Genomic DNA, 11,525 nt, shown 5'->3' on the forward strand with positions numbered 1-11,525 from the left:
TTCACTTAGCCATAGGAGTTTGACAGTGGGGCTACTAGATAGCCCCTGGTGGCTCTGCACTCTCCCGGTTCCGGGGTGCGTACATGCCTGGCCGGAAAACGGCCCTTCGTTAAGGCGGAGGAATTCTAACATTCCCACAGGTCCTCGAGTGGTTGACCAGTCTCACGCTATATCATGACAGTCAGTTTTCGGCTTTCTCTACTGAGGTGCTCGTCTGGATGAACCAAGGCACAATCGCAGTAGTTCTCCTGGTGCTACCTTAGCCGGTAAAGCGGAACGTAAGGCACCAAAACACAGGAGCCGGGCTAACCCAACATTTGACCAAAGACAATGATTCGAAGCTGATGCATATAGGGCCAAACTCGCGACGCCGAACACTCCCTAAGGTATTCGGTCTTTGTGGTATAAATCGGGCCTAAATAATGGCCTTTGTAAGAAGCCCCTTGTGTCCAGGTACGTGCATTATTCTGGCGTGGCCACATGCCAAGACGTCAGCATCCTTCTCAATGGTTGATATGTATCAACAAGAGACAGTAAAAAAAGTTTACGCAGGGTCTTAATCTAAAAAGAATCCTTGGAACGGGTCCCTGCTGCACGTCTACGCCTGTGTCTCCGTTGTGCCGTATCCTGGATGGGTGTAGCACAATGATCGTCTGTAAAAGAGAGGAAGTTAAGTGAAAAAGTTGTCGTGCAAAAAGATAGTTTTTTTAAAGAAACCATCTGTAATTCAAGATGATAAGAAATTGCCACTTTTCTGCGCGCGTTGAGCCCCTTATATTGACAAATAGGGGTGTGACCACTTATTTCTATATAAATAGCGGCGCCGGACTTGATTAGTTGTATCTGAGGTCTTGACGACCTATTGGATGCTTTCATTTGTCCGGGCGCCTTTAGTGTGCGGCGGCCAAGGCAGCCTCACTCTCTTCGGCGCGCAGAGATCGCTTGATATTTCCGTGCACTGTAATGATGCCACGTGGACCGGGCATCTTGAGTGTGGGGGAGGCGTAGTGCGGTATTGCATTAAAGCGAGCGAAAGCTTCGCGTCCAAGCAGTGCTTGATAGCCACTTTGAAACGGAGCGATGTGGAAAGTTAGATGCTCGCGACGGAAGTTATCGAGGGAGCCGAATATAACTTGTAGTAAGAGGGATCCCGTACAACAAGCCCCTGGGCCTGGCGTTACTCCTTTAAAGGTAGTATTGCTATGGCGAATTTGTGTTGGGTCTAACCCCATCCTGCGGATTGTATCCTGATATATTAGGTTTAGGCTACTGCCGCCGTCCATCAAGACCCTTGTGAAGTGATATCCGCCAATTACTGGGTCTAATACCAGGGCAGCCCATCCTGCGTGTCGGATACTTGCTGAGTAATCGTGATGATCGAAAGTGATCGGTTGAGATGACCAGTGGCAGGACTTCGTAGTGATAGGCACTTGGGTATACTTTCCTGGGAGTGCCGTATTGTTTTTTCCCTTGATTATGTGTAACACGTTTACTGTTTTGACTTTTGGTGGAAATTTCTTTTGTTCCGCTGTGTCTTGCTTGGGAGGCTCGTCCTCATCTTCACTTGGTGTATCCTCCCCCTTATGTACGGCGTTGAGCTTGACGGACTGCTTTTTCAGGCTCCTCGCGGTGGCAACAAGCCTTTTACGGGCAGTCTGTTGCTCCGGGTGTCTGTCCGGCGTTATGTCGTCCGGACCATTATCCTTGATAGGATTTGTTTGTTCGGTTTGATTATCCAGATTGCCGTTGTCTGGCAGCGGTTCGCCCTGCTCCAGCGCTGGGTCTGTGTGATCGCTATTTCTGTCGAGGCGGGATTTGGGGCGGCGCTTGCGTCGCTGCTTTGACTGCTTTTCGAGGGAACAAGCCTTCGGTGCGTCCTTCCACTCCTCATCGTCATATTTTGGTGCGTCCACCATGTACGTCATATGACGAGGTGGCGTTCCAGAGCCCAATAGGCGCTGGTTCTTCATCGTCTCCTTCATCGGCGTCCATACCGTCGATGTCTCCGGAGTCGAAGTCGAGCATGTCGGTTAAAATCATCCACAGTGGCTACAAAGTGGGTGGTGGGTGGGCTTTGAATTTCTTCATCGTCCATACCCCAACCTTGCTGACCCATAGTCCGGTCAGGGCTCTCCTGATAAAGAGAGAGACTTCAGTGACTTCAGGATGTCGCCGAAAGGCAAGTGCTGAAAGATGTCTGCGGCAGTGAACTCCATGATCGGCGCCCAATCGGATTCGATCGGTAGGGGCGCGGTGGGCTCGGAGTCCGGAGAGGAGTCCGGCTCCTTGGAGTCACGGGTCTCGCAGAGTACGGGGCTGGTGCTTGGCTCAATCGCCGTTGGGGTTGCAGCCCCCGAGGTGGCGTCCAACCGCCCATCCTCGATCAGCGCAGTTGGCTCTGAATTAAGGGTCAGAGCCGATGCAGATGCGGCCTCCAGGGCACTGTTCGGCGGTAGAGCTAGATCATGCTCGTCGTGACAGTGCGGCGCGCTCAGCAGTGGCTCGAATCCGTCGAAGATCAAGTCCCCGCGGATGTCAGCCATGTAGTTTAAATTTCTGAATCTGACCCAACGGCCAGGGGCGTAGCTTTTGATCTGCTTCAGACGGCCAAGCGAATTGGCCCGCCGAGCGAAGCCGCCGCCGACGAAGATCTGTCCGGGGAGGAACACTACTGGAATCTGGCACTTTGCCATCTGCCATGGCAGATGGCAAAGGCATGGTCGGCGGATGGCAAAGGCTTTGCCATCTGCCAGCAGATGGCAAACAGTTTATCTAAAACCCTGCCGGCAAAGGCTTCTTTGCCGTCTGCTGGCTGATGGCAAAGAGCCCATGGCTTTGCCATCAGCTAGCAGATGGCAAAGCCTCTTAATGGGGTTAGCCCCGTTAGAAGGCTAACGGCATACTTTGCCGTCAGCTAGCAGATGGCAAAGGCTGCAGGCTCTTTGCCGTCTGCCAGCAGATGGCAAAGTATGCAGGCTCTTTGCCGTGTGCCAGCAGATGGCAAAGGCTGCATGCTTTGCCGTCTTCCAGCACATGGCAAAGAGCCCAAATAGGCCAGCCCAAATGTTACATGTAGATGGCAGTGGCCTCTTTGCCATCTGTCAGCTGATGGCAAAGCTCTTCGCCATCTGCCAGCAGATGGCAAAGTGACTATATTGCCCCATTTAATTTTGTTTTTTCTTATATCAATTCATTTTCACAGAAAATCAAACACAAATATATTTATATGACCAATATAGCATATTCAACACATATTACCAATAGTCATGAACACATATATCCAATAGATGTTACCAATAGTAGCAAGTTTCATCCGTACATATACATAGTTTCATCAATATTACACAATTTCATCCATAGGTAGCAAGTTTCACAAGGTCAAAACAAAAACTAAATACAAGCACTCCATCAACCCAACCTTCCGTGATCTTAAGCAAATCTGTAAAATGGGAAAGAAGAAAGTTAGAAGAAGAAGACTAGAAGAAGAAGATCATTATGATGCAACTAAAATGTGAAGATTATTATGATGCAACTTATATCTGTAAAATAGGTCATTTTGGAGCTAAGTATGGTTATTATGTCATTTTTGAGCTAGCTAAGCATAATAAGTCATTTTGGTGTAAACCATGCTAAGGTCATTCTAGAGCTAAGTAAGGTTATTATGTCATTTTGGAGCTAGCTAAGCATGTGAAGTCATTTAGGAGCTAAAATATGTCATTTCTTAAGCATATTATGTCATTTTAGAGTTAGCTAAGCATATTAAGTCATTTTGGAGGAAAAGATGCTAAGTATAGGTCATTTTAGAGCTAGCCTAGGTTAAATAGGTCATTTTGGAGCTAAGTAAGATTATTATGTCATTTTGGAGCTAGCTAAGCATATGAAGTCATTTAGGACCTAAAATATGTCATTTCTTAAGCATATTATATCATTTTAGAGCTAGCTAAGCATATTAAGTCATTTTGGAAGAAAAGATGCTAAGTATAGGTCATTTTAGAGCTATCCTAGGTTAAATATGTCATTTTTAATCTAGCTAAGCATATTAAGTCATTTTGGAGGAAAAATGCTAAGTATAGGTCATTTTAGAGCTATCCTAGGTTAAATATGTCATTTTGGAGCTAATTAAGCTTATTATATCATTTTTGAGCTAGCTAAGCATATTGAGTCATTTTGGAGGAAAAAATGCTAAGTATATGATTATGTTGCTAGTATCCATATGGCAGAGAACCCGGGCCGACATGACTAGTCATAGAACCAAGGTGGCACAAACATACGGGGACAGGCATACATGACCTAGCAATGCACGTGTCGGTCATCAGCGAGTGCAACCAAGTCGTAGCAAGCTACAAGGACTTCGGTGATACACCGCGTGACATTTCCCCGTAGGGACAGACACAGGAGCAAAGAAGGACACATGCCGGTCAATCCATGTGTTCCGGAGCAGTAGCGAACTACCATGGCTCAGTGGAAGCACTAGGAGGCATTTCCTGTATGGAAGGCTACCAAAGGCACACGACTAGGTGTCGAATCCCACACATACAATGCATTTCAAACATACACACATTATGCACGATATGTGTAGATACAACATGGCATCACAACAGAACTCTATTAAGCAAAACACTTGGGAAACTTACCGTCATCACGGAGGTGTAGGTGTAGGTGTAGATGTAGGACCGGTCGCGCCAGTGGCAGACGAAGAAGGATCGGTCGATGCTTGTCGGGAGTTACGCTGCACCAAAGATTATTTTCAATGTATCGTTAGCATGATGCAACTCAAATGTGAAGACTAGTAACTAATGACCGTTCAAATGAAACTCACCGTGCCCGCCGGAGCAATGACTGGCATCGGCGGAGGGGTCTAGCCGTTCTTCTCGCACATGGACTGCACATTTGGTTTTGACGAGTCAGTCATATCTATTATATAATTAAAACAGAAGACAAATAAGACACCATATTCATCCACATATATTAAATTATATCAACCGTTAGTTTTAGAGATTAAAGGCTAAGATTTAAAGATGTAAACGTTACATACAAATATTGTATGGATGTCATTTTTGGAACATAAGATGTTGTCACGTACATGTCTTTTTTTATTTAGAATTCAAGTAGCAAAGAACAAACATGTATAGGACAAGGAGACGTAAAAGACATATATATATGTACAAAAAAGAATAGGCCAACACCGAAAATTCGTAGGAGCGGACGAGCTCGCACGCTCCTGGAATCGCTAGCCGCTCGTTCTCGCCGGGATTGGGCCGTGTCAGGTACTGTCGGGTATATACGTTGTATACTGGGCTTTGCAGGTACGACGGGACCCACATGATTAACAAACGGGTTTATCACGGCGTAGGAGCGAGGACGTCCAGGACCAACATGTGCGAGCCTGCACATGTGACTGGAAATACCATGGTTGCTCCACGTCCACGCCTATACTTTGGCACACCAACTACGTCAACTTTTGATACATCAACTTTTGCATGAGCGATCCGCAAAACAAAAAAAAACTTTTGCATGAGCGGGCAGTAAAAGCATCTCCAACGGGTTGCCGCAAAACAGACCTAGTATTCATTGTATTTATTAACTCAAAAAAAATGTCAAGCCGCTTTGCGTAAAATAGAAACCACTTTCCACTAAATAGAAATCACTTTCCGTCAAACTGAAACCGGTTTTTGCCAAATAGTAGCTGCTTTTCGCCGACAGTAAAGTAAAATGACAGATGATCTAGATAATATAGATTGCCATGCTCTTAAAAATATATATTTTTGTGGGTGTCCTAAAAAAATTTGCCATGCTATATACATGCGAAGGTGCCATAAACATTATATAAAAATTGTTAATGTATATGACAGGACCCTCTAGTGCAACCCAGATGACCTACGAACCCATTGTACTTGTAATGGCAAGTTAAGAAGATTTTGCTTTGTGAAAAAGAATGGAAAAAATATTAACAACAACTTTTCTAATACTCACATGGAAAATTTCAAAATTGTTTTTTGCTATTTCCCTACAAGCGCACACATTCATTTTTTCTGTTCACATGGCAATTTTTGTAATGTTCGCATGGCATTCATGAAAAAAAATCTCTATAACGCGTAACAATTCTCGAAACACCCCTACTATTTTTACACCATGGCAACTATTTTTTTGTATGACTTTGCTGGCAAAACTAGATAGTGGACCAAGGCAACTCCAAATTTTCTGCTATCTTTTCATGTGATGAAAAATTCATTTCCCTATTTTTTTCTAAAATGATGGCAACTAATGACATAGGAAAATTCATAGATTTTGTACAATAACTTTTACATGCTAGGTTCCAAAAATATTATTTGTGATGTTAGCCACAGACAAAAATGACACGGCCGATACAATAAATTTTCCATGGTCAGATATAATAAATTTGCCATAAGTACAATTTTTGAAATGTAGTATAAAACTTAAACTGCACATGGCGAAAACATTAGAAAGTTTTCCATGGCTGGTTTATAGCTAAAAAGCAAGTAAAACTCTGTCATGTAATGAACACAGATCTAATACAAAGGTTTGCCATGACATGTCTATATATGTATTGCAAAACTTAAGGTGGCATGGCGAAAAAGATCTTATTTTTTTTGCCATGGTAACTATAGAGATGTGGAACACCTACTTAAGTTGCCGTGGCAAAAACATATTAAAGTTTGTCATGGCTATCATATAGTTGTCGTATAAAACTTAAACTGCCCATGTCAAAAAAAGAAAAGAAAAGAAATTGCCATGTCAAAAATTATAGCTACAAACCAAGTAAAATGTCATGCCATGTACATAGTTCGAGGAGAGTAAGAAATCATAAATAGTCAAAGCCAAAAAATTGCAGCATGCCAAAAATGGCAAATGTGTGTAAAACTTACCATGACACTACTTGCCATGATGTTGAGAAAAAACAAAGCATTGCAATTGCGTATAACTTTTGCTATGATCGATACGCAAAATTATGCCATCATGCTCTTAAAACCAATGCACATCATGGCAAAATTAAAGAATTTTGTTCTCTTCAAAAAGATGGCAAATTTAGTTTTTTCCATCAGTGCATGGCAAATTTTGTAGGAATTTTGTTCTCTAGAAACAGGAAAATTTAGGAATTTGCCATACTACTAAAGAGAAATTTGCCACATGTACAATAATGGCCAAGGAATCTACAAAAAAATGCCATGGTACAAACAATAAATAGAGAATTTGCTATGGTTTCTACAATAAAAATGTCATTATAAATATGTTTTTTTGCATTTGTCATGGTCATTCAAAAAAGAATACCTGCATTTGCCATGTGAACACGGCGATATATGTTAAGGTGACATGGTTGTGTACTATTTGTTTCAATAATTGCCATGATATAAAAAGCACAATTTGCTTCAAGAATTGCCATGAGACAATTACAAATTTGTTTCAAGAATTGTCATGATTTAAAAATCAGAATTCGTAAATTGTCGTGTGACAATTACAATTTTTCCTAAAATCTGCCATGTGTTGAGGGACATAATTTTCTGAATTTGCTGTGTGACCAATAGAAATTTCTTTCAAACTTGCCATGTTCAAGAGGAAAAAATATTCGCTCACGAATACCATTGACCCTACAAGACGTTTTCAAAAATGGCCAAGGTAGATACAGATCAGAAGCGTAGACATTACTACTATGCTTCAGATGCCATCTTCCCGTCAGAGCCCCATGTTGTCATGCCAGTAAGGTGGACCTGAACCTAACTGAACGGGACTGAACCTAAATAGAGAAAAATGAGATTATGCTCACATCTTGACAGTACTACTACACTTCACATTGGAGTCGCCGCTGGAGAGGGACGATGCGACGCAGAGCAGCGATAAGATCGGGGAAGAGCTCGGGCGTGTCTCGTGGAGACGGAGGCTAGCTATACCTACACGTTCGGCACTCCTCCTCCTGCTCCGTCTGCTTTCGCATCTGCACGGTTGAGGCAACCTCGCCGGTTGGCAGCGGCGATGCACCCGCGTGTGCGTCTCCCTGGTGTGCGTGGTCCCCAACGAAACGCCTCGTCAGTTCCCATCACGGCAAGGCCGGGCACTGTAACCCTGCTATACGGGCCAAGGGCCGTATATCAACTAGTATCTACACTTTTAAACTCACCACGTATTAATGCCAGCCCCATGTACACGCTGTACCATTGGTCCACGTACCATGAGCAAACGAGCTCGTCCACGCTATAGCCGTTCTCAGGCCAACACGTCTTACATCAAAGTCGTAATCTTTTCCTTAGAAAAAAGAATAGGCATGCATGAGTACTGCAAATACGTCAACCTACTAATACTATATGGAAGAGTCGGAGCACGTACCCAGAAAAAAGGAGTCCGGGCACACCAAAAAGAAAAAGGAGTCCGGCCAGAATACGGATCATCAACTTAATGAAGTTGGACCCTTTTTTCTGTGTTCCCAAAATCATCACGTACTCCTGCTTTAGATAGTGCTTCACGTTGGAACAAAAAACATCCCCTACCAAGATTAATATAAAGAAGAAAATATGTGTGCTGTCAAAAAAATAATAAGAAAAGATGCGTACGTACGCAACAAAGAGTGTGGGAGAAAAAGTTGGCAAACCACCTTTTGTTAAAAAATATTAAAAATAAGGAATATGCTAACGGTAATAAATCATTCCCCTAGAAATACGTGGGCATCTATAGGTGCAAATAATTTATATTTTCATTCTCTCAAATTTATGTATGTTCTATTTATTTTGCAATGGATGATGATTTATGTTCTGATTACAATGGTTGAAATTCTACATATGGATGAAAAAAACATGGCATGGAAATTCTTCAATGTAAAATAAGTATTTGTCGTGACAGAAAGTCATGAATAAGACCACATCAAAGCAACACAGTGTACATCCTAAGATAAGACACATAAGTAAACATGCTATTAATTTATTTTGAACTTTGACCAGTAAGATATGCTACGGTATAGGAATTGAACAAGTAAAAATTACTTTATGCCGTACACCATTTTGCTATTTTTCTGGCATATCATAAATGAAAAATCATAGTAAAAATCATGAACTGTAAACTGCAAATACTCGATTGTAAAATATATTTTGGAGCAGATGGAACATTATATAATAATATTAGGAGAAGGACATGTAAACCAACATCGAAAAGTCAGCACCTCAAGACAAATCTATGAATATGCCGATCATTTATGCACGATGAGTTCAAATTTGTAGTAGTAATTGAGTTGAAGGATACCGATTGATTTACGAGTGAATAACCGAGTCAAATTTTAATTTTGGAAAGAAATGAGGGAGATGAGAGAGAAACATGCAACTATTATGGAAAGGTGGATGATTCTCAAGTACATATGGACATCTCAGTCATCTATGCTCCATAAGTTTAATTTGCAATAGTAACTGTGATGACGGAGACCATTGGAGTGGCGAGCAAACAAATCGAGTCAAATTTTATTTCTTAGAAGAAATGAGGGAGGTGACAGAACGCACTAAAAGTCAGGATAAAGGAAATTATGTTAATTCGAGGTAGAGTGACCTCATGAGATATGATGCTAAGGGGCTCACAGAGTCGATGACCAAGGGATGAAGAGAATATCGAAAAAGAGAATTCACCACATTTTTCCAGGTGGACTAAACACAACTGCCTTCGACAATATACTTCTAGCAATGGAAATAAATAAATGGTTGTGCCAAGCAAAAAAAAAATCTTTACATATATATAAATGATAGATAGCCATAAAAAACTATATCAACTTAAGAAAAATTACTTATATATGAATATCATTTTTCCCAGAAAAAAAAGTTCGTCGAATTAGCCGAGTCGTTCTGGTTCCTCTCAGCCCACAAATTAGTGTATTCATGCAATGTAAACTTTCAAATAAGTCCATACAATTTCTATCCTAAAAATACTATTAATCTTGGTACCACACAAATCACGCAGTGAAAAGTAATTTGCAAAATAGCAGAAGTCATGATCTGGAAAGGACAGAACTAAATTCATTGTAGTGTTCTTCCATGTGAATCTAACAGTGTGAAATAGTGAACCAAAAATCATAGGTTACTTCTTACATGCTCATGCAAAGACTGGAAACTAGTCCATCTACGGTGGCATTACATAACACAAGGTATTTACTAGACCTGGCTTAGATGGCATAGCAGAATTACCTGATGATTTCTAAAAAAGTTCGGAACATGTCTGTGATGAGATCATTGCATTCAAGGTCCAACATCACAACACATGCCCGGTATCTTGCAACTGTTTCCAAGATAGCAACTCTCCTGCTAAAGTAATGGCTATTAACATCAGCGAGTCCACCAAATGTACCAACAATCAGACAAAATATGGTCTGCAAGAAAGAAAAAAAGAATACTCAAATACTGAACAAACATTGTAAGCTCAGTCAAAGTAATTTATTCAGCATTTTTTGTGAGCACAGGGTTACCCTTAAAACATCATCACTATATGGAGCTTCAGGTGCAGTTATTCTTGTAATTTCACAGAAGCAGGTTGCTAAGAGAACTTTAACATCTTGATCCTGATGTTTCAGCAATTCTTTTCTGACAACTGCTGTTAGACATGGTTGGATAGCTTCCATCACCGAAAACCCTGGTGACTGTTCTATTCCATGTAGGCACTAGAACATAAGGGCGCGCGTTGCCACGCCCATCCAACTTCCAGAAAAGCAATAGAAATAGGTAAGAAAATCTTATTGGTATAAGCTAAGTAAATTTGAACACTTTGTATTGTCCCTTAACATAGGTGATATGTCATATTTATTCAGGGATACTAATTAATGAATCCACATTCTACAAGTTTCAGTTTCTGTACGAAAATATGTTTATATACACATCAGTACAACAATTGTTTGCTACTTCCAGCAAAGAATTATAAAATTCAATTGCAAAGAGATTTGCATTGCAAATACTACGATATAGTTTCACGGCACGGTACGAAGATCAACACTATATCGGGATGAGCACGTCAATTTGTGAAGAATTTGTGAAGAATGAATCTTGACAAACTACCAGAAAATGAAAGAAAGGGGTCCAGAAGCAGTAAAAAAACAAATATAAATAGCTTAATCTATCTTAGATAGAACCCTGTCTAAACCTTGGTTGCTCGCTAAATTCTATGATGCCAAATAGTAACGGACATCATTGCGCATATTCAAGAAGCATACCAGAGCAGCATAATCTGAACACGAAATCTGAAATGAAGGAAAATGATAAAAGATAAATATCCTGCTGAATTTGAGCTAGTTTATCTATTCTACATCAGTGGTAGGCTGGTAGCAGAAACAAAAAGAGCATTGAGCTGCAGCATATGAGCCAAACAAAAGGGAATAAGCACAAACCCGCGGGGCAGGGCAGGGGCGCCAGGAGGTCGGGGAAGGGGCGCAGCCAAGCCCGCGCAGAGCAGGGGCGCACGCAGGGGAGCGCGTCCACGCGGCTGGATCCAGGAGGGCGGGAAGGAGGGGCGGGGCGGCTGGGCTCCGGTCGGCGAGAAACGGCGAGATC

This window comes from Triticum dicoccoides, chromosome 7A (genome assembly GCF_002162155.2).
Source record: "Triticum dicoccoides isolate Atlit2015 ecotype Zavitan chromosome 7A, WEW_v2.0, whole genome shotgun sequence".
NCBI lineage: Eukaryota > Viridiplantae > Streptophyta > Magnoliopsida > Poales > Poaceae > Triticum > Triticum dicoccoides.